The sequence below is a fragment of the Mus caroli genome, unplaced genomic scaffold (assembly GCF_978045245.1).
Source record: "Mus caroli unplaced genomic scaffold, Mus_caroli_1 scaffold_14, whole genome shotgun sequence".
In the NCBI taxonomy this organism is placed as follows: Eukaryota; Metazoa; Chordata; class Mammalia; order Rodentia; family Muridae; genus Mus; species Mus caroli.
Window position 1 is genome coordinate 61,148,453 of NW_028227269.1, and position 23,418 is coordinate 61,171,870.

The window sequence follows — 23,418 nt, forward strand, 5'->3', positions numbered from 1 at the left end:
AATCAACCAAGTGGAAACAAGAAAAACTATTCAAAGAATCAACCAATCAAGGAGCTGGTTCTTTGAGAAAATCAACAAGATAGATAAACCCTTAGCCAGACTCACTAGAGGGCACAGGGAAAGCATCCTAATTAACAAAATCAGAAATGAAAAAGGAGACATAACAACAGATCCTGAAGACATCCAAAACACCATCAGATCCTTCTACCAAAGGCTATACTCAACAAAACTGGAGAACCTGGATGAAATGGAGAAGTTCCTAGACAGATACCAGGTACCAAAGTTGAATCAAGATCAGGTTAATGATCTAAACAGCCCTATATCCCCCAAAGAAATAGAAGCAGTCATTAATAGTCTCCCAACCAAAAAAAGCCCAGGACCAGATGGGTTTAGTGCAGAGTTCTATCAGACCTTCAAAGAAGATCTAATCCCAGTTCTTCACAAACTATTCCACAAAATAGAAACAGAAGGTACTCTACCCAACTCATTCTATGAAGCCACAATTACTCTGATACCTAAACCACAAAAAGACCCAACAAAGATAGAAAACTTCAGACCAATATCCCTTATGAATATTGATGCAAAAATCCTCAATAAAATTCTTGCTAACCGAATCCAAGAACACATCAAAACAATCATCCATCCTGACCAAGTAGGTTTCATCCCAGGGATGCAGGGATGGTTCAATATACGGAAATCCATCAACGTAATCCAGTATATAAACAAACTCAAAGACAAAAACCACATGGTCATCTCATTAGATGCGGAAAAAGCATTTGACAAGATCCAACACCCATTCATGATTAAAGTCTTGGAAAGATCAGGAATTCAAGGCCCATACCTAAACATGATAAAAGCAATCTACAGCAAACCAGTAGCCAACATCAAAGTAAATGGTGAGAAGCTTGAAGCAATCCCTCTAAAATCAGGGACTAGACAAGGCTGTCCACTTTCTCCATACCTATTCAACATTGTACTTGAAGTCCTAGCCAGAGCAATTCGACAACAAAAGGAGATCAAAGGGATACAAATTGGAAAAGATGAAGTCAAAATATCACTCTTTGCAGATGATATGATAGTATATATAAGTGACCCTAAAAATTCCACCAGAGAACTCCTAAGCCTGATAAACAGCTTCGGTGAAGTAGCTGGATATAAAATTAACTCAAACAAATCAATGGCCTTTCTCTACACAAAGAATAAACAGGCTGAGAAAGAAATTAGGGAAACAACACCCTTCTCAATAGTCACAAAAATATAAAATATCTTGGCGTGACTCTAACTAAGGAAGTGAAAGATCTGTATAATAAAAACTTCAAGTCTCTGAAGAAAGAAATTCTAGAAGATCTCAGAAGATGGAAAGATCTCCCATGCTCATGGATTGGCAGGATCAACATTGTAAAAATGGCTATCTTGCCAAAAGCAATCTACAGATTCAATGCAATCCCCATCAAAATTCCAAATCAATTCTTCAACGAATTAGAAAGTGCAATCTGCAAATTCATCTGGAATAACAAAAAACCTAGGATAGCAAAAACTCTTCTCAAGGATAAAAGAACCTCTGGTGGAATCACCATGCCGGACCTAAAGCTCTACTACAGAGCAATTGTGATAAAAACTGCATGGTACTGGTATAGTGACAGACAAATAGACCAATGGAATAGAATTGAAGACCCAGAAATGAACCCACACACCTACGGTCACTTGATCTTCGACAAGGGAGCTAAAAACATCCAGTGGAAGAAAGACAGCATTTTCAACAAATGGTGCTGGCACAACTGGTTGTTAACATGTAGAAGAATGCGAATCGATCCATTCCTATCTCCTTGTACTAAGGTCAAGTCTAAGTGGATCAAGGAACTTCACATAAAACCAGAGACACTGAAACTTATAGAGGAGAAAGTGGGGAAAAGCCTTGAAGATATGGGCACAGGGGAAAAATTCCTGAATAGAACAGTAATGGCTTGTGCTGTAAGATCGAGAATTGACAAGTGGGACCTCATGAAACTACAAAGCTTCTGCAAGGCTAAAGACACCATCAATAAGACAAAAAAACCACCAACAGATTGGGAAAGGATCTTCACCTATCCTAAATCAGATAAGGGACTAATATCCAATATATATAAAGAACTCAAGAAGGTGGATTCCAGAAAGTCAAATAACCCCATTAAAAAATGGGGCTCAGAACTGAACAAAGAATTCTCACCTGAGGAATACCGAATGGCAGAGAAACACCTGAAAAAATGTCCAACATCCTTAATCATCAGGGAAATGCAAATCAAAACAACCCTGAGATTCCACCTCACACCAGTCAGAATGGCTAAGATCAAAAATTCAGGTGACAGCAGTTGCTGGCGAGGATGTGGAGAAAGAGGAACACTCCTTCATTGTTGGTGGGATTGCAAGTTTGTACAACCACTCTGGAAATCAGTCTGGCGGTTCCTCAGAAAATTGGACATAGTACTACCGGAGGATCCAGCAATACCTCTCCTGGGCATATATCCAGAAGATGTCCCAACCGGTAAAAAGGACACATGTTCCACTATGTTCATAGCAGCCCTATTTATAATAGCCAGAAGCTGGAAAGAACCCAGATGTCCCTCAACAGAGGAATTGATACAGAAATTATGGTACATTTACACAATGGAGTACTACTCAGCTATTAAAAAGAATGAATTTATGAAATTCCTAGCCAAATGGATGGACCTGGAGGGCATCATCTTGAGTGAAGTAACACAATCACAAAAGAACTCACACAATATGTATTCACTGATAAGTGGATATTAGCCCAAAACTTAGGATACCCAAGATTTAAGATACAATTTGCTAAACGCATGAAACTCAAGAAGAATGAAGACCAAAGTGTGGACACTGTGCACCTTCTTAGAATTGGGAACAAAACACCCAGGGAAGGAGTTACAGAGACAAAGTTCGTAGCGGTGATGAAAGGATGGACCATTTAGAGACTGCCGTATCCAGGGATCCATCCCATAATCAACTTCTAAACGCTGACACCATTGCATACACTAGCAAGATTTTGCTGAAAGGACCCAAATATAGCTGTCTCTTGTGAGACGATGCTGGGGCCTAGCAAACACAGGAGTGGATGTTCACAGTCAGCTATTGGATGTATCACAGGGCTCCCAATGGAGAAGCTAGAGAAAGTACCCAAGGAGCTAAAGGGATCTGCAACCCTATTGTTGGAACAACATGATGTACTAACCAGAACCCCGGAGCTCTTGTCTCTAGCTGCATATGTATAGAAAGATGGCCTAGTCAGCCATCAATGGAAAGAGAGGCCCATTGGACTTGCAAACTTTATATGCCCCAATATAGGGGAATGCCAGGGCCAAAAGAATGGGAATGGGTGGGTAGGGAAGTGGGGGGCGCTATGGGGGACTTTTGGGATAGCATTGGAAACGTAATTGAGGAAAATATGTAATAAAAATATTAAAAAAATAAAAAAAAAGAATCATTACATCAAGGAACATCTAGTTTCACAGAATTCATCAGAGCAGAAGGAGAAGGAAGTAGAAAAGTCAGATAGAATAGACCAATTTATGCACACCAAGGCAACTGAAAAACAGTCACACACAAATGAAATCTATATAGCTATTGTCCAGTGATAAGGTTAGGAGAAATGGGAACAACTTTTTTTTTTTTTTACAAAAAAAAAAAAAAAAGTTACTCTCTTATTAAAAGTATCTCTGTCTTTATCACAATAAAGCAATAGAATAATCATCTAGGATAAAATGTAGCAACACAGGTTGATAAAAGTTTTCAAAGACTCAATTTCCAAACAGCTCAGTAAATTTTAAATGGTTTAAAGTTCTCAAGGTTTCTTACTTAAATTTTTCTTCTGAAATGACCATGAAAACATAATGTGCTTTGGCACATGGAAAAATTCATATTGTGTTCCAGGTCCTGTTCTTATCTAGTTAACAACAGAGGGATAGTCAGAGCCCTGTACTAAAGGACTTTCTTTTTTTATATAAATTTTTATTTGGTATTTTCCTCATTTACATTTCCAATGCTATCCCAAAAGTCCCCCATACCCTCCCCCCCACTCCCCCTTTTTGGCCCTGGCGTTCCCCTGTACTGGGGCATCTTTTGATACATATGAAGCTAGAGTCAAGAGCTCTGGGGTACTGGTTAGTTCATAATGTTGTTGCACCTATAGGGTTGCAGATCCCTTTAGCTTCTTGGGTACTTTCTCTAGCTTCTCCATTGGGAGCCCTGTGATCCATCCAATAGCTGACTGTGATCATCCACTTCTGTGTTTGCTAGGCCCCGGCATAGTCTCACAAAAGACAGCTATATCTGGGTCCTTTCAGCAAAATCTTGCTAGTGTATGCAAAGGTGTCAGCGTTTGGAAGCTGATTATGGGATGGATCCCCAGATATGGCAGTCTCTAGATGCTCCTTAATGTCAGAGCAAAAGAAACGTAGTGTCCATTGTTTGCTTTCAAAACTGCAGGAAGACACTGAATTAGAAAAGAAATAAAGGAAGTGTAAATATTTGATAAATTATAAACATAAATGATAAGATCCATAGGTATGGTGACTGCCAACACACAACACACACACACAAAAGAGAGAAAGGGGGATGGGGAGAAAGGGGATGGAGGGAGGGAGGGAGAGAGAGAGCAGGTGGATATGACAATGATCATAAGTGTTTTTACAACAATGGATATTTATTTTTTCCTTACATAAATTTTAGTTATCTGATTTTCTAGCAAAATAGTGTTTACCAGAAAATATTTAAGATTGCCTTGAATCTCAGGTTTTTTCCAATTAACTACTTATGATGATGGAGCTTGTCAAATGATTCTGATCCTTAGAAGATATTGTCCAGTATTCCAAACTGCAGGACAGCAAAAGAATGGGCATTTAATTGCAAGCATTTTGCCATATAAAACACTGCAAATTTCCAGTGCTTCTTGTACAAAATAGAACCCCAAACAATAAACAGATGTATGTAAGTTAAAGATAATACCTACAGCGGCTCATGGGTTTTATTGAACTAATACATAATTTATTTTTAAAGTTCTAAAACTAGTTACATAGAGAATGATTCCTCTTGAAGGTTCTTTCCTTTCTTGATTGTCTTTTATGTTGATATAAACACATATAGACTATATGCCATGCATGTCCCTTAGTATTGAAACAGTCATCATTAATAAAATGTAACTGCAGTGAATCAATTAGGACCTGGAAGTACACTTTTGTAACTCTACCTCTGAGGCAGGAGACAGGTAGATTCCAGAAGCCAGTCAAACCAATCAGTAATAATGAAGTTCAATGGCATCTATGTCAAGAAAGAAAAGGTGGAGAGTGATAGAGAAGGGCACTGAAGCACCTCTGCCATCTACAGGTGTTGGAGGTGTGTATCTACCGACATTTTTGCACACAGACATTGATACTCAAAAAAAGGTGTAATGCATATACAAATACATATACAAATAATCAAATAAATGAATGAATAATAAACACTGAAGCAATACCAGTTCAGTATCCACCATCTAAATAACTATTACTGCACACAAAGTGGTCATTAATACCACAGTTTGGGTTTTTAATGTATTTTTCTATAGGAAATTGCTAAAGAAGGGAAATACATATTTGTAATTTTATTAGCTGTGATTTTATTATATTGTTAGCAATTTTAATTGTAATGTCAGTTGCTGTAATTGTCCACATTTAAAAACACTTGATTAAGAATGTTGAATTGGATTATAGGTCACTTAGAAATCATTGAAGTTCTCTGGAACCATTACAATTGTAGGATATGTTTGAGTCATGTATTTATATAAATGGAATCTAGGTAACATATATGAAAATTTATTGACAATATTGAAATTCAACCTAAAAATACTTATTGCTATACTATAATGAAATGTGTTTTAAAATATAAATGAATATATAAAAAAACCTCAATTATTGCTGTTCAGATATCGTATTATTTCTCTATTTGTTGACATCAGGTCTTGCCCATTTATGATACATTCTCCCTGAACGGTTGTTATTATAACTAAAGATGCTCTAAGATTATTGATGAGTTTGTCTGGTGCTACCTACTTTCACTGTTTTGTTTTTCCCTGTGAGTTTTGTCTCCTTTACAACTATACCCTTATTTAAAATTTTACCCAAGGATCTGCTTTTAGCCTGAAGAATGTTTTACTTGCTCCAATATATACTGCAGACTTTGGCTTATGCTTGTTGGGATACTCAAGAATGGGGAAACTTCTGTGACCTTGTTAAGTCTAGAAAAGCATTGTGGTGTTGTCATTATTTCCTCTGTTTCAGTTAATTATAGTATTGTTTTATGGAAAATTAATCAGGCTATAGTAACTTGTTAATCTTGATGTATTTATCCAATGTACTGCAACTTGGCTCAGAAACAGATTTCTTTCAGGGGAAAATGGGCTCCTCACTGACTGAAGAATTTGTTTCAGCAATTCTGAATATTCTGGTCATCGTTTGAGTCTTTGAATATTTGAGTATTTGAGCATAAGCATCCATAGACCATTTTCTTTGTCAAATAATTTTCTAGGTGAAAATCCTTATAAACAATTAGAGTGTACATTTCTTTTAATCAGATGCGTTGAGAAGTAGTCTAATAAAATTTGGTTTCACTTTATCTTTCAAGATAAAGTGTGAGGGCCACGGTGAGAAAGGACATGGGAAACACATATTTCCTTGAATTGATAGACATGGCGTTTGTATAAGAACCCAGGAAGAATGAGTCACACAAACTGAAAAAGAAAAGAGGCGAAACATGTAAGCTGGAACTAATGTTATCAGCCCAATCAGTTATCTGAGCTCAAAAGTTAAAGATAGTACAGCAATGTCAGCATTTCTCTGAGAAAGTAGAGCACTATAAATATCCCATGCTTGGAAGCGATAATCTGACCTATAAAGATCCAGCATTGCACTGTACTTGCTGCATAAATTGGATAATCACTGTTTGCAAAGTGGCAGGCTTTCTGTTGGTCTTGGACCTAGCAGTGCAGGAAGACTCCTATAAAATGGATGCAATGAAATTCACTACAGGATTTTTTAAGTTTAGAGTCACATATTATGTGTATTATGCACTTTCAAGAATTACCAGCTAAAACACAACGTAGTAGGCCTCAATTTAACAGAGACAGTGATCTTTCAGACCAAATTATACTAATTTAAAACTTATTACCTTTATTTTGAGTATACCTATTTAGATGGAATAATTCTATAAAATTTAAAATCCTGGTCATATCTATACAGGGCCTGCAAAGTTCCAAGCAGGACTGGATCCTAGAAATGGTAGGGAGAAGTAGACAGCAGCTCCCATCCCTAACCAAGTCCTTCCCTGCAACTGATACACACTTGCAAAGGAAAAATTAGTGTTGTCACTGATTTTGTTAACCTGTGAGGAGGTAACACCCCTAGCAGGAAAAGGCTAACAACAACAACAACAAAACAAAAAACAAAAACCCAAAAAACTAAAAAACAAAAAACAAAAACAAAACAAACCTCAATGATATTTTGAAAAATTTTGTCTTGTATGGCTATGTTTGGGCATTTTTTCCCCATACTCATCTTTTGCTTTCATAATTTTGTTTCATATGATGTGCTTTTTATTTGTGTGTTTGTGTTTCTTGTCTCATTGTTCTATTCTGGTTTTAGTTTGTGTGCTATTTGATTTCTTTCTAAGGAGAGAGAGAAAGGACATGACATTAGCTGGGTAGGGAAGTGGAAAAATTGTGGAAAGTGTTATAATTAGATCACCAGAGAAGACCACTCAGACACTGTTTATAGCCAAAGGAAACTCTTTATTACAAGAGGCTGAGAGCACATTCAAGTATTAAGGGACTTAGATGTACCTCAATGTTCACAACAACAGTTTTTAAAAGAATACAGCATATCTTGGCATCTTCCTTGGCAGCTGTAGAGGAGCTTTGCTGCAGTAAGCAGTTTGATGCAAGTCGTTTAATAGAACCTAATATAAGCAGTCAGCAGGAGGGGTTCTGCACAAAAGGCAATTTTAACAAAAATTTTAAAAAGTTATAAGTTAGCTAGGTCATTCTGACCTTTGGTTTCTAGAGTAGAGTTGGGTAATATTCCATGAGAACTTCCACCAAGGAGATAAATTCTAGTTAAACCCGAAGTGACATCAGCAAGAATACATGATAGAGAAAACTTTGTACTCTCTTGCCCTGTTACAGTGTTTGGGGGAGGAACTTTTTTTTTTTTTTTTTTTTTTTTTTTTTTTTTTTTTGGTTTTTCGAGACAGGGTTTCTCTGTATAGCCCTGGCTGTCCTGGAACTCACTTTGTAGACCAGGCTGGCCTCGAACTCAGAAATCCGCCTGCCTCTGCCTCCCGAGTGCTGGGACTAAAGGCGTGCGCCACCATGCCCGGCCTTGGGGGAGGATCTTGATAAAAACAAATATTACTCCACTGAGGATGTGGGTCCATAGATCAGAGCAGTCTCTGTTCTCCCAGAAGACTATGGTTCAATTCCTAGCACCCACAATCTGAGTATAAAATGGAGAACACACCTAATTTCACAGTATAACACAATGGCAGAACATTCTTGTGGGTCTCATAAAGATCAAGGCAAACTACAAATCTTTTGATTTTTTTATATAATATACTGGCAGGATTTGCATTGCATGAGAATGGAGTTACATGGCTATAGCTTGAGGTTCATACCTTGAATAGTGAATTATATGACTGAAACAATCATATCCTTTACTTTTATAAAATAATTCAAGATGACCTCAAACTAGTTTGAATTAATTCACCCATCAGAATTACATATCATATTAGCTAGAACATATTTAAGACAGTCAGGATTTGTTATAACTTTAGTTAGAAGTACATATGTGTAAGTGTATGTGAGTGCAGGTGCCCACAGAAGCTAGTTAACCCCTGGAGGTGGAGTTAAAAAAAGTGATTCTGAGTCAACCAACATAGACATGGGGTCCACAATCAGAACTTCAGCAGGGCAAATCTTCAACAATAAAAGAGTGAGTGCTAAACACTTTATAGAACACCCAATCCTAGCACTTACCCTTGTCTCTAAGATAAACATTTCTTATTTCTCACATAGTTTATAAATGAAATATTTTATAAACATAGTATCATCTCCAACCTTTGTCTGGAAGTTTTTTTTTTTTTTTTATCCTTATATAAAACTACTTCTTGATACCTTAGATATAACATAGGCTTTGGAAATCAGTTCCTGTATTCGGAGAAAAATTTAAGGGGATATTCTATTTTCATTTCTGTTATGGATGCAATCCTTGAGCTCCATACCATCAAGCAAATATTCTGACCCTAAATCAAGTGTTTGCAGTCAACAAACTGGTTCATCAAAATTACTATACAGTATTTAAAACTGAAACACGTGCTCAGGTCTATCTTCATACCTTAATATTTTATGTCTTAGTGTGAAGAAAAAATAGAAACAGAGGTCTATCTATGTAGCTTTGCTGGCTTCTTCTCACATGGAAATTGACCAATCAACATGTAGATATTATTTTAGAAATATCAACATCAAATTATAAATCAAAGTTATGAAGTGTTTATCTTTAAAATATTAAAATAAGAACATTGAATACAGTCAAAGAATCTTCAGATTAAATAATTAATACTTCAGTATTTATCTCCATCATTTATTGGTTTTAGTGCACAAATCTGTTCTTTTAATAATTCTAATATTTTTAATAATGTGCATTTTCCCTTTTATTTCTCAGAACTCCATAAAATAAGAATAGTATCTTAAATGTGTGATACTTTAGGTTGATGAAACATGCATTTATTAAGAATGCTGTTGACAAAACTGAAATTTGGGAGAGAAAAACAGTTCCACAATTTTGAGCCAAACTTGAAGCAAGTTTTAATTAAATATTGGCCTGGGTGATGAACTCTGGCCAGATCTATTCCTGACTTCCCAGAAATTGAATATGAGTCATGTTTAGCAAAGGCATAAAAAGGTATGCACAGAAGACCACCAGACTTCCCATCAGGTCCAAGCAGGAGTACACACTTTCAAGGTGTGTTGTTCTTGTTCAGGTTTTGATTTTATACTGTATCCTAGTTATTTTGGCCTTTCATTTGATATTATCTTAGAACTATGGCACAGATTTATATTTCTCCAAATGTATTTACACTTACATAGAAGATATACATGTTCTCTGTAACTGTAGTACTGTGATAAATTGCATTGTTGTTCATAGTTGTTTTGTTTCCTTTCTGTGTTCAGAGAGAATACTATGCAGTATGGTGTAGATGGCTTACCTCTTTGTCCAATATGATAGCAGATTTCTGACTTTTGCAGTGTTACTAACTCCATCCTCCCTGAAGCTGGCCTTGACAACAGAGTATGAACATGCAGTGTGAATATCCTTACTGTTGTTTTGTTATTCCTCTCTCTCTTTAATAGTTACATGGTCTGTCTTGAGTCATACTTTCAGTATGCATCCTAGAAGAAAACATCCTGAACACATGTTTGTTTGGCAAAAATGATCACAAAACAAGCAAACCAATTTTTAAAAATCATCCATTGAGGGCTGACTTTGTTTATTTCTCCAGAATTACTCAGTGAAAATTTAATACTATAAGTACATTTAAGAAAAATAATATTTTGTGTAATACATCTCAGGCGTTTTTAATATGCTGAAATTGAGTTGGACACAAAACATGTGACCTTTCTGTCCATCTTTTGAGAACTTGCAGTAAAGACCGGAAGCAGATAAAAAAAAAAGTTAAAATTGAACGGGACAATATTGTAAAATGTTACAATATTTCAGGCACTGTTGATGTCAAATATGTATTTGTTGACAAAAAATTAGCTCCCTAGTTATTATATGATGATCAAGAAGCCATTGTGAAGGGATATGGAGTTTATGGCAGAAACTGAATGAAAATTAAGAATATGAAGATGTACACAGATGTTGGCATGGATTCATAAGCAGATCACATAGGAATCCACAAAGCTGACTACGATAGAACAGAAACAAATTGACAGGGATTGAATATGACAAGCTCAGAAGTACTGACAGAAACTTTGAAAGAATAATAGAACCAGGTTTTATGTAATCTACTGGGTTCAAGTATAAATGATCTATTGTAGGAAAACTTGACAGAAATCAACTGACAAGCTCAGCATGGATTTAACAGATCATCAAATGTTACTCCTTTCCCCATGCCACTAATGTCCCTGATTGCCTGCCTCTGCCTCCCAAGTACTGGGATTAAAGGCATGCGCCACCACTGCCTGGCTTCAGAATTGTGTTTTTATTCACAAATAACTTCTCATATTAGTTGAGGAAGAATCACCATCTAAGTTTGCCTTGTGATTACAATAGTACTAGACATCTACTGTGTTCCTGCATACTAACATTATCAACTTAAAATACATTGTCCCTACAATTTTCTTGAAAATGAAAAATAATTGTGTGAGTTAGTATATCGTGAAACATTTAAAATGCAATCCGGGGCTGGCTGGCTGGCCAGGCACTGTTCTGTGTGGACAGCCTGTTCTCATCTCGTGGAGACACTGACTCAGAGTTCCAAAATCTCTCCACCCAACTCACTAAGTTCCCACTCGAGGGTCCCTACCGTACCAGATCCACACTTCCAAATTCCCACGGCCTTTTGGGGTGTACGTCTTGCAAATCCATGCTTTGCCACTGTACTTTTCTCTCTGGAACCCAGTTGAGCCACTGCGTGGAGGAAAACACCATGCAAACCTAGTTCAGGATCAATGGTAACTCAATTGCTGGGTGCAACAACTAACATCCTCATTGATAAGCCATTCTAACTTAAATCCTCAGGTAGTAGATCCAAACACATCCACCACCTGAAACTGGATCTCCACTATCTACATTTTTGCCTCAATCCTCCCATCCTCCAGCTCTCTCTCCTCTCCTCTTCCACTCTGTCTGACTGGAAGTCCCGCCACTTGCCCAATGATTTCTTTATTCATTAGAAGGGTCGCATGAAGTCCTAAGTATGTGATTCACTATGTTCCAGGTAGCCACTTTTGGGGAAGCAGAATTAACATCAAAATGCAAACAGCACCACGGCAATCCACAGGAAGATTGTACTATAGATACAAGTCAAAGTAACATGACATTTATTCTGTTAATTTTCATAAAAGTGCAAATCTGTTGTTCTTCCTGTGGTGTTGTAATCCTCTTCAGTCCTTCCCCTAACTCTTCTGTTGGGGTCCCTAGGCACAGTTTTATTTTTAGTTGTTAGTAAAAAAAAAAAAAAAAAAAAAGAAATAAAGAAAAGAAAAAGAAAAAAGAAAAAAATTAGACTATGCCAGTTTCCTATCTTTTACAAAATATTATTTAATAATATTGAATATCTCACAGAATTCACTACATTTTAATTTTGTTTTGCATGTTAAAGATGGAAGACATCTTACACTGGATTGATTTATACATACATTTTGGCTATAAAAGTATGGATTTGTTAGCAGATGTAGTACTTTGTCCAAATATTCAAAAATACATTTTCAAAAAATTTTTAGGAATTAGGTGTGGAATTGGAGAAAAGTTCCATCTAGTGTTGGCCCTAATGAGTATGCATGATTCACAATATGGTGTAGTCCTCCGGCCAGATCCCTCCTGCTGGCAAAAATGCAGCTCAGCCTGTACATATTCCCACATCAGTTTCCAAGAGCTGGCAGAAATCTGTAGTCCTTGGCAGCTGGTGCTTTAAGAATTTGCCTCTGTCTCTTTTCAGTTTAATTTGCAATATTATAAATCATTAGATATCTTTTACTCATATGCTTTTATTTACCTTTATCAGTTTAACTGAAATGCCTTTTACATGCAGTGATTATTTTTGAGACACACATACTTTTCCAGAAGCTCATAATAAAAGATTATACTCTCAGCATGTAAGAACATTGGTAGATTGTATCTCACACAGAGACATATTTCAATAAGAAATTTTACTCTTTGGGATAAGGATAATACTCTTGTTTTATCTTTCAAGACATTCTCTCTCTCTCTCTCTCTCTCTCTCTCTCTCTCTCTCTCTCTCTCTCTCTCTCCCTCCCTCCCTCCCCCCTCTCTCTCTCTCTATATATATATATATTCTTTTAATAGAGATGTATGTGATAATTTGTTATTTGAGGAAGGAAAGGGATAATAGTCAAGGAAATAAATAAAGCTATTCATCTTTAAGCTCCTAGGCAGTCCAAAGCCTTTTTAAATCAATGTTTTTGTGCATTTAGTGAATTTATATTTGACTTAGAAAATTGTGTAAGCACCATTGATATAATACGCATTTTTTTTGTTGTGGGTTCAGTGAATTTCATTGATGATATTCAAGAGAGTAGGGAGGGCTCCCTACACCCCTCTTGTTGTTATGGGGGACTGGAATGGAAATTGTGAGAGAGATGCTCAGTGTTGGGGGCTGAGTTGGGACAGGAATTCCTCAGCAACTGAGGGCCTCTCTTTTCTCTCAGTATCCTTGCTGGAGTAGATGGTTCAGGGTTTCTTACCCCTTGGAGGCCATGTAGGCCATGAGGTCCACCACCCTGTTGCTGTAGCCATATTCATTGTCATACCTGGAAATGAGCTTTACAAAGTTTTCATTGAGAGCAATGCCAGCCTCAGCATCAATAGTGCAAGTTGCTGTTGAAGTTGCAGGAGACAACCTGGTCCTCAGTGTAGCCCAGGATGCCCTTTAGTGGGCCCTTGGATGTCTGCTTCACCAGCTTTTGATGTCATCATACCTGGAAGGTTTCTTCAGGTTGCATATCAGATCCACAATGGATACATTGGGGGTGGGAACATGGAAGGCCATGCCAGTGAGCTTCCCATTCATCTCTGGGATGATCTTGCCCACAGCCTTGGCAGCACAAGTGGATACAGGGATGATGTTCTGGGCAGCCCCATGGCCATCTCACCACAGCTTTCCAGAGGGGCCATCATTCACAGTCTTCTTAGTGGCAGTGATGGCATGGACCATGGTCAAGAGCTATTCCACGATGCCAAAGTTGTCATGGATGACCTTGGCCGGGGTCGTGGGGGGATAAACAGTTGGTAGTGCAGGATGTATTGCTGACAATCTTTAATTGTCGTATTTCTTATGGTCACACCCATCACCAACATGGAGACATCAGCAGTAGTAGTGGAGATGATGACCCTTTTGACCCCATCCTTCAAGTGGACCCCAGACTTCGCCATGGTAGTGGAGACACCAGTAGGCTGCACAGCATACTCAGTACCAGCACCACACCATTTGATGTTATCAGGATCTTGCTCTTGGAAGATGGTGATGGGCTTCCCATTGATGACAAGCATACCATTCTCTGCCTTGACTATGCCATTGAGTTTGCCATGGATAGAGTCATACTGGAACATGTAGACCATGTAGTTGAGGTCAATGAAGGGGTCGTTAATGGCAACAATCTCAAGTTTGCCAAGCAGAAGACAGCCCTGGTAACCAGGTACCCAATACAGCCAAATCAGTTCACACCAACATTCACCATCTTGTCTATGGGACAGGGCTGATACTGCAAGAGAAGATGCTGGTGTCTCTGGAACAAGGAGGAGTAGAGAGCCACATTTTTACTTTTTTTAAAAAATGAATCTAAATATCTATATTTTCTAGAAAAATATATAAGATGTATTAAACATATGACATCATTATAATGTTTTTGAACATATTTAAATGTGTTGTGTCTTTAATTAGTACTCAAATACTGGCAGTTTATTTGTCAATGATGTCCAAATGAAGCTAAATACTAGTGCGTCCTCATAAATTTTAAGCATTTTGCAAAACTTCAGCTGTTAGCTGAACTAACAAAAAAAGACAATCTAAGTCAAATAAACTTACCTAACTCTTCAAATTGAAAATAAAGTTTATCTACTAATTAGCAGGCAGACTTTCATTGTAACATCTAAAAATTGTACAAATAGATGAAGACTGATTTTTTTTCTGAAAATGTTATCTAAATACTATGTAGTGTTATGTAAAAATATGCAGATTTTAGCTTAATTTTTCTTTGAAAATTAATGAATATTTTATTAGGAAGACTTACCAGTAACAAGTTATCAATAGTAACATTATGTATAATATAAAACAAAACCAGAATATGAACTGGCAAAATTCTTGAATGTATAAATGAAGGTAACTGAATATCCAGTAACCAGAGACATGAAACATATCTATAGTTATTTCAAACATACATATTTACTAAGACCAAATTCTTTTCATCATGTCTGAGACTTATATTGATTAATTCTGTTTATTTACTTATTTGCCTGTTTGAAAACTGTATTTTATGTGTCCTAGGCTGGCTTCAAACATTTTTGCAGTAGTGAATGCCTTTTAACCCTTAATGAATCTGCTTTTATCCTCTAAATCCCATGGGGGAGGGCAAATGTGCCACTAAACCCAACTGATTTATCTCTATTCTGTGGTTCTGTTCATTATTCATGATTTCAACTGAAGTCTTTTATATATTCTTAAACTTAAATTTTGACAATAGTATTTGAAGAAAAAGTTGCATGAATCAATGCATTGATTGGCCTATTTAGGATACAAAGGTCAAAGCATATTTAAAGAGTCATGACCACAAACAGATGCATTACAGAGAAGATCCTCTTTAGAGACCAGCAACCTCAAAGAAGCTGCATCAAGAAATTTCTTTTCTCTTGGAAAGATCAGGAATTCAAGGCCCATACATAAACATGATAAAAGCAATCTACAGCAAACCAGTAGCCAACATCAAAATAAATGGTGAGAAGCTTGAAGCAATCCCTCTAAAATCAGGGACTAGACAAGGCTGCCCACTTTCTCCATACCTATTCAACATTGTACTTGAAGTCCTAGCCAGAGCAATTCGACAACAAAAGGAGATCAAAGGGATACAAATTGGAAAAGATGAAGTCAAAATATCACTTTTTGCAGATGATATGATAGTATATCTAAGTGACCCTAAAAATTCCACCAGAGAACTCCTAAGCCTGATAAACAGCTTCGGTGAAGTAGCTGGATATAAAATTAACTCAAACAAATCAATGGTTTTTCTCTACACAAAGAATAAACAAGCTGAGAAAGAAATTAGGGAAACAACACCCTTCTCAATAGTCACAAATAATATAAAATATCTTGGCGTGACTCTAACTAAGGAAGTCAAAGATCTGTATAATAAAAACTTCAAGTCTCTGAAGAAAGAAATTATAGAAGATCTCAGAAGATGGAAAGATCTCCCATGCTCATGGATTGGCAGGATCAACATTGTAAAAATGGCTATCTTGCCAAAAGCAATCTACAGATTCAATGCAATCCCCATCAAAATTCCAAATCAATTCTTCAACGAATTAGAAAGTGCAATCTGCAAATTCATCTGGAATAACAAAAAACCTAGGATAGCAAAAACTCTTCTCAAGGATAAAAGAACCTCTGGTGGAATCACCATACCGGACCTAAAGCTTTACTACAGAGCAATTGTGATTAAAACTGCATGGTACTGGTATAGTGACAGACAAATAGACCAATGGAATAGAATTGAAGACCCAGAAATGAACCCACACACCTACGGTCACTTGATCTTCGACAAGGGAGCTAAAACCATCCAGTGGAATAAAGACAGCATTTTCAACAAATGGTGCTGGCACAACTGGTTGTTAACATGTAGAAGAATGCGAATCGATCCATTCCTATCTCCTTGTACTAAGGTCAAGTCTAAGTGGATCAAGGAACTTCACATAAAACCAGAGACACTGAAACTTATAGAGGAGAAAGTGGGGAAAAGCCTTGAAGATATGGGCACAGGGGAAAAATTCCTGAATAGAACAGTAATGGCTTGTGCTGTATGATCGAGAATTGACAAGTGGGACCTCATGAAACTGCAAAGCTTCTGCAAGGCTAAAGACACCATCAATAAGACAAAAAAACCACCAACAGATTGGGAAAGGATCTTCACCTATCCTAAATCAGATAAGGGACTAATATCCAATATATATAAAGAACTCAAGAAGGTGGACTCCAGAAAGTCAAATAACCCCATTAAAAAATGGGGCTCAGAACTGAACAAAGAATTCTCACCTGAGGAATACCGAATGGCAGAGAAGCACCTGAAAAAATGTTCAACATCCTTAATCATCAGGGAAATGCAAATCAAAACAACCCTGAGATTCCACCTCACACCAGTCAGAATGGCTAAGATCAAAAATTCAGGTGACAGCAGATGCTGGCGAAGATGTGGAGAAAGAGGAACACTCCTCCATTGTTGGTGGGATTGCAAGCTTGTACAACCACTCTGGAAATCAGTTTGGCGGTTCCTCAGAAAATTGGACATAGTACTACCGGAGGATCCAGCAATACCTCTCTTGGGCATATATCCAGAAGATGTCCCAACCGGTAAAAAGGACACATGCTCCACTATGTTCATAGCAGCCCTATTTATAATAGCCAGAAGCTGGAAAGAACCCAGATGTCCCTCAACAGAGGAATGGATACAGAAATTATGGTACATTTACACAATGGAGTACTACTCAGCTATTAAAAAGAATGAATTTATGAAATTCCTAGGCAAATGGATGGACCTGGAGGGCATCATCTTGAGTGAAGTAACACAATCACAAAAGAACTCACACAATATGTATTCACTGATAAGTGGATATTAGCCCAAAACTTAGGATACCCAAGATATGAGATACAATTTGCTAAACGCATGAAACTCAAGAAGAATGAAGACCAAAGTGTGGACATTGTGCCCCTTCTTAGAATTGGGAACAAAACACCCAGGGAAGGAGTTACAGAGACAAAGTTCGGAGCTGTGATGAAAGGATGGACCATCTAGAGACTGCCGTATCCAGGGATCCATCCCATAAGCAGCTTCTAAATGCTGACACCATTGCATACACTAGCAAGATTTTGCTGAAAGGACCCAAATATAGCTGTCTCTTGTGAGACGATGCCGGGGCCTAGCAAACACAGGAGTGGATGTTCACAGTCAGCTATTGGATGTATCACAGGGCTCCCTATGGAGAAGCTAGAGAAAGTACCCAAGGAGCTAAAGGGATCTGCAACCCTATTGTTGGAACAACATGATGTACTAACCAGAACCCCGGAGCTCTTGTCTCTAGCTGCATATGTATCGAAAGATGGCCTAGTCAGCCATCAATGGAAAGAGAGGCCCATTGGACTTGCAAACTTTATATGCCCCAATATAGGGGAATGCCAGGGCCAAAAGAATGGGAATGGGTGGGTAGGGAAGTGGGGGGCGCTATGGGGGACTTTTGGGATAACATTGGAAATGTAATTGAGGAAAATATGTAATAAAAATATTAAAAATTAAAAAAAAATAAAACTGCTTAAGATAAGATTTATATATTCAAAAAAAAAAAAAGAATACATTTAGTATATGTATGCCTGAAAATCTGGATGGAAAAAAAGAACTACTGAGTCAGAAGACTAAAAGAGGTATAGAAAGTCAAGCAGGGCTTCAGCAGTCTTGTATAAGAGTAGAAAGATTGAGGGAGACAGAGGGGTCAAGGACACCACATGAAGATCTACAGAGTAAATTAACCATGGAGGCTCCCAGAGAATGAACCACCAGACAAAGAGCATGAATAGGGTGAACCTAGGCCTCCAAACATATGTAGCAGATGTCTTTTTATATGGGACCCCCAACAATTGGGTTGCCTGCCTTCGGATCTCTTTCCCTAGCTGGGCTTTCTTATTTGCCTTCAGTGAGAGAGGATATGCTTAGTCCTGGTGCAACTTGATTGGGTAGAAGGGTCCTAGTACCCATGGGGGGAGGGGGGCTCCACTTCTCTGAGGAGAAGGGGGGAGGGATAGGAGGAGGTGTGTGATGGTGGGACCGGGAAGAGAGGAGGAAGGGGATTGCAATCAGGATGTAAAGTGAATAAATAAATTAAAAAAAAAAAAAGAAATTTCTTTTCAGTTGATGTTTCTGTATATTTTAGCATTTATGATGATCACATGTAGCTGGAAGAGCCTGAAAGGAAGAAGTGGCTAAAATCTCAGGTGAGAGTCCTGTGATATTTCCCAACCATTTTCTACTCACAAACATCCATTACCCTTTCTAAAACTATCTCTCTCCGATTTTGTCATAGCTACTGGGCCAATGTGATATCTAGTAAGTGGTGATTGTATAGACAGACATGTTATACCTAGAGGAAAAGAGCCACACTACAATGCTTTGGAGATTAGTTGAGAGGTTTAATTCCCCTAGTCAAAAAAGGTATCCAAACAATTATGTATTCTCTAATAGAATCTAATCAAAATATTACATATATATTTAATATCTTACACACTGGCAATGCATGCATCATTGATAAATAGGTAATGTTATTTTGGGTGACACTGTAAATTACTTTATTTTATATTTAATGTTTATCAGAATAAATATGGTCAGAATATCCAGTCAGTGCTCCCTTTTGGAAATAACTTTTCTCTCTCTCTCTCTCTCTCTCTCTCTCTCTCTCTCTCTCTCTCTCTCTCTCTCTCTCTCTCTCTCTCTCTCTTTTTCTCTCTCTCTGTGTGTGTGTGTGTTCATGAGAGTAAATGTAGGCAGATATATACTATGGTGCTCTGTTGTAATCAGAAGATCAGACAATGACTTTCAATGTTGATCCTTGCCTTCAATGTTGACATGAAATCTATTTTCTCCACTGTCTATACAACGTTATTTGACCCATGTGACCAGAGAATGTACTTTTACATTTGATCTGTCCCTAGGATTACTGGGAAAAAAACACATGAACAACCATGCCCAGCAGCATCAAAGTCCTGGAGACTGTAATTCAGATGCTGTCATGTGTGAAAAATGCTTTATTACCTAAGCTGTCTCTATTGCTCTTCAAAAACAAAGGTTTAACAAACAATAAAAAACTCATATGCAAAAGAATTTTCATCATCTAAATACAATAAATTTAAATACTCTAAATTTCTTCCTTAATTATCATAAATTTAAATGTTTTAGGGAGAGAAGTAATGTGATATTATTCTTAAATCCTTAGTATTATAAAAATGATAGAGATTTTAAGACTAGTATCACATTACTTCTCTTCCTAAAACATTTAAACTTAAGATAATTACAGAAGAAATTTAGTAAAAATATTTGAATTTATTACGTTTTTCATATCCACAGAAATAAGGACTTTTGCATATGAAATTGTATCAAATATTTTATCAAGATAAATGCATTCTCATATTTTCACTAGAAGCCTGTCCTGAATATTCTTCACTTCTACCCCTCTCTCTTCTCTCCCTTTTATCAGTATATAAAAAGAAAGTAGTAGTTTCACAAAAATGCCCAGGAATTTTTATTGAATAATTTGTAGCCAATGTAATTTTATATATTTGTAATTTATATTTGTTTCAGTGTGGAATTAATTCAGAAAGAAAACTAAAAGAGAACATAATATTAACTGATAAAAAGTGTTTCCTTGTAGTACCAATATAATTTTATGGATTCCCAAAGTTGTTTATATAAAAATGTTTTTTTTTAAATTTTATTACTTTATTTATTTACATTGTAGTCTATGCTCCCTCTCATTCCCACCTCCCACAGTACCTCATTCCATTTCTCCTCCCCCTTGACTCTGAAATGTTACCCCCTCCAAACCAGTCCTCCCCATTTCCTGGGGCCTCAAGACTTCCCAGGAATAAGCACATTTTCTCTCACTAAACCCTGACCATTCAGACCTCTGCTGCCATATTTGTGCCAGGGGCCTCTGACTGGCCCATTATGCTCCTGGTTAGTGACTAAGTCTCTAGGAGCTCCCTGGGGTCTGGATAAGTTGAGACTGTTGGCCTTCCTATGGTGTTACTCTCCCACTCATCTTCTCCAGTTCTTCCCCTAAATCAACTATAGGGGTCTCTGACTTCATTCAGTAGCATAGTATCTGCTTCTATCTCAGTCAGCTGCTGGAAGGGACTCTGGGAGGATTACCATTCCAGGGTCCTATCTGTAAGCACATCATAGCATCTGTAGTAGTTTCAGGCCTTGGTGTCCCCATCCCCATGAGATGGATCCCAAGATGATCCAGTCACTTCTTTCCTTCAGTCTCTTCTCCATTTTTATTCCTGCAGTTTTTTAAAACAGGAACAGTTCTGGGTCAGAAATTTTGACCCTGTCCCTCAGCTTGAGGCCGTGTCAATCAATTGGAAGTATACTCTTCATGTTTCCTGTCCCTGGTATTGGGCATTTTGGTTAATGTCACCCTCACTGAGTCCTTAGAATCTATTACCTTCTGGGTCTCTGGCTCCTCTAGGGTCCTTTTGGTCTGAGTTATTTCACTCAGGATGATAGTTTCAAATTCCATCCATTTGCCTGCAAAAGTTATGATGTCCTTGTTTTTAATAAATGAATAGTATTCCAATATGAAAATGAAATACATTTTCTGTACCCATTTTTTGGTTGAGGGAAATCTACGTTGTTTTCAACTTCTGGCTATTACAAAAAGTGGTGCTATGAATTTGGTGAAGCACATCTCCTTGGGGTATAGAATATGCCCAAGGGTGGTATAACTTGGTCTTCAGGTACAACTCTTTCCAATTTTCTGTAGAATCTTCAGATCGATTTCCAGAGTGGTTGTACCAGTTTGCAATCTCACTAGCAATGGAGCAGTTTTCCTCTATCTCCACATTCTTGCCAAAATGTGCTGTCAGGTGAGTTTTTGATCTAGGCCATTCTGATTGGTGTGAGATGGTTTCTCTGACATTGGAGACCGATTGCTATATTGTGAATTCTCTGATTAGCTTTATACCCCATTTTTAAATTGGGTTATTTGGTTTTAGGAGGTTAGCTTCTTGGGTTCTTTATAAATTTTGGAAATTTGCTCTCTGTTAGATGTACGGTGAGTGAAGATTTTTCCCCCCAATCTTTAGGTTGCAACCTACTGAATGTGTGTTTTACCCTGCAGAACCTTTTCAGTTTCATGAGGTCCCATTTATCAATTGTTGATCTTAGAGCCTGAGACCTTGGTGTTCTTTTCAGAAAATTTTCCCCTCTGCCAATGAGTTTGAGGTTCTTTCTCAGTTTTGCTTCTATTAGATTCAGTGTTTCTGGTTTTACGTTGAGGTCCATGATCCACTTGGACTTAAACTTTGTGCCTCCCCTTTCACTGATGTCAGATAAGGCCCCTTTAGCTCCTTCAGTCCTTTCCCTAATTCCTCTATTTGGGACCCCATGCTCAGTCCAATGGTTGGCTGCAAGCACCTGCCTCTGTATTTGCCAGGCTCTGGCAGAGCCTCTCAGGAGACAGCTGTATCAGGTTCCTTTCAGGAAGCATTTATTGTCATCCACAATAGTGTCTGGGTTTGGTGTCTGCATATGGAATAAATCTCCAAGTGGGGCAGTCTCTGGATGGCCTTTCTTTCAGTCTCTGCTCCACTCTTTGTTCCTGTATTTCCTTTAGACAGAAGCAATTTTGAGTCGAAAGTTTGGAAATGGGTGGGTGGCCCCTTCCCTCAACCAGGAGGACATGGCTAACCTCTGGATATGCTCTCCACAGGTTCTCCCTCCCCATTTGTGGGATATTTCAGATAATGTCATCCCCATGGGGTCTGGGATGATTTTCTGTCATCTGGGAATTTCTGGTGGCTACCACCAGTTCCCCATCCCTGTTCAATATCCTGACCTTCTGTACATCTCCTCTCATACCCTATTCTTCCCCTCTTTGTCCCCTCTCCTTTTTCCTCCCAAGTCCCTACCACCCTCTACTTCCCTTGATTATTTTGTTTCCCCTTCTAAGTAGGACTAAAGTGTCCACTCTTTGGTCTTCCTTCCTCTTGAGCTTCATGTGGTCCGTAAGTTATATCATGGGTATTCAACACTCTGACAAATATCCACTTATCACTGAGTATATACTATGTGTTGTCTTTTGTGACTGAGTTACTCCACTCAGGATGCTTTTTTTTCTAGTTTTATCTATTTGCCTGCGAATTTCATGAAGTCATTGTTTTTAATATCTGAGTAGTAATCCATTGTGTAAATGTGATAGCACATGCCTTTAATCCCAGCACTTGGGAGGCAGAGGCAGGCGAATTTCTGAGTTTAAGGCCAGGCTGGTGTACAAAGTGAGTTCCAGGACAGCCAGGGCTATACAGAGAAACCCTGTCTCGAAAACAAAACAAAAGAAAACAACAACAAAAACAACAACAAAAGTACCACACTTTCCATATCCATTACTTTGTTGAGGGACATCTAGGTTGTTTCTAGCTTCTGGCTTTTAAATATGGCTGCTATGAACATAATGGAGCATGTGTCCTTAGTATATGTTGGAGCATCTTCTGGGTGTATGCCCAGCAGTGGTATAGCTAGGTCCTCAGATATTACTATGTCCAATTTTCTGAGGATTTGCCAGACTGATTTCCAGAGTGGTTGTACCAGCTTGCAATCCCACCAGCAATGGAGGAGTGTTCTTCTTT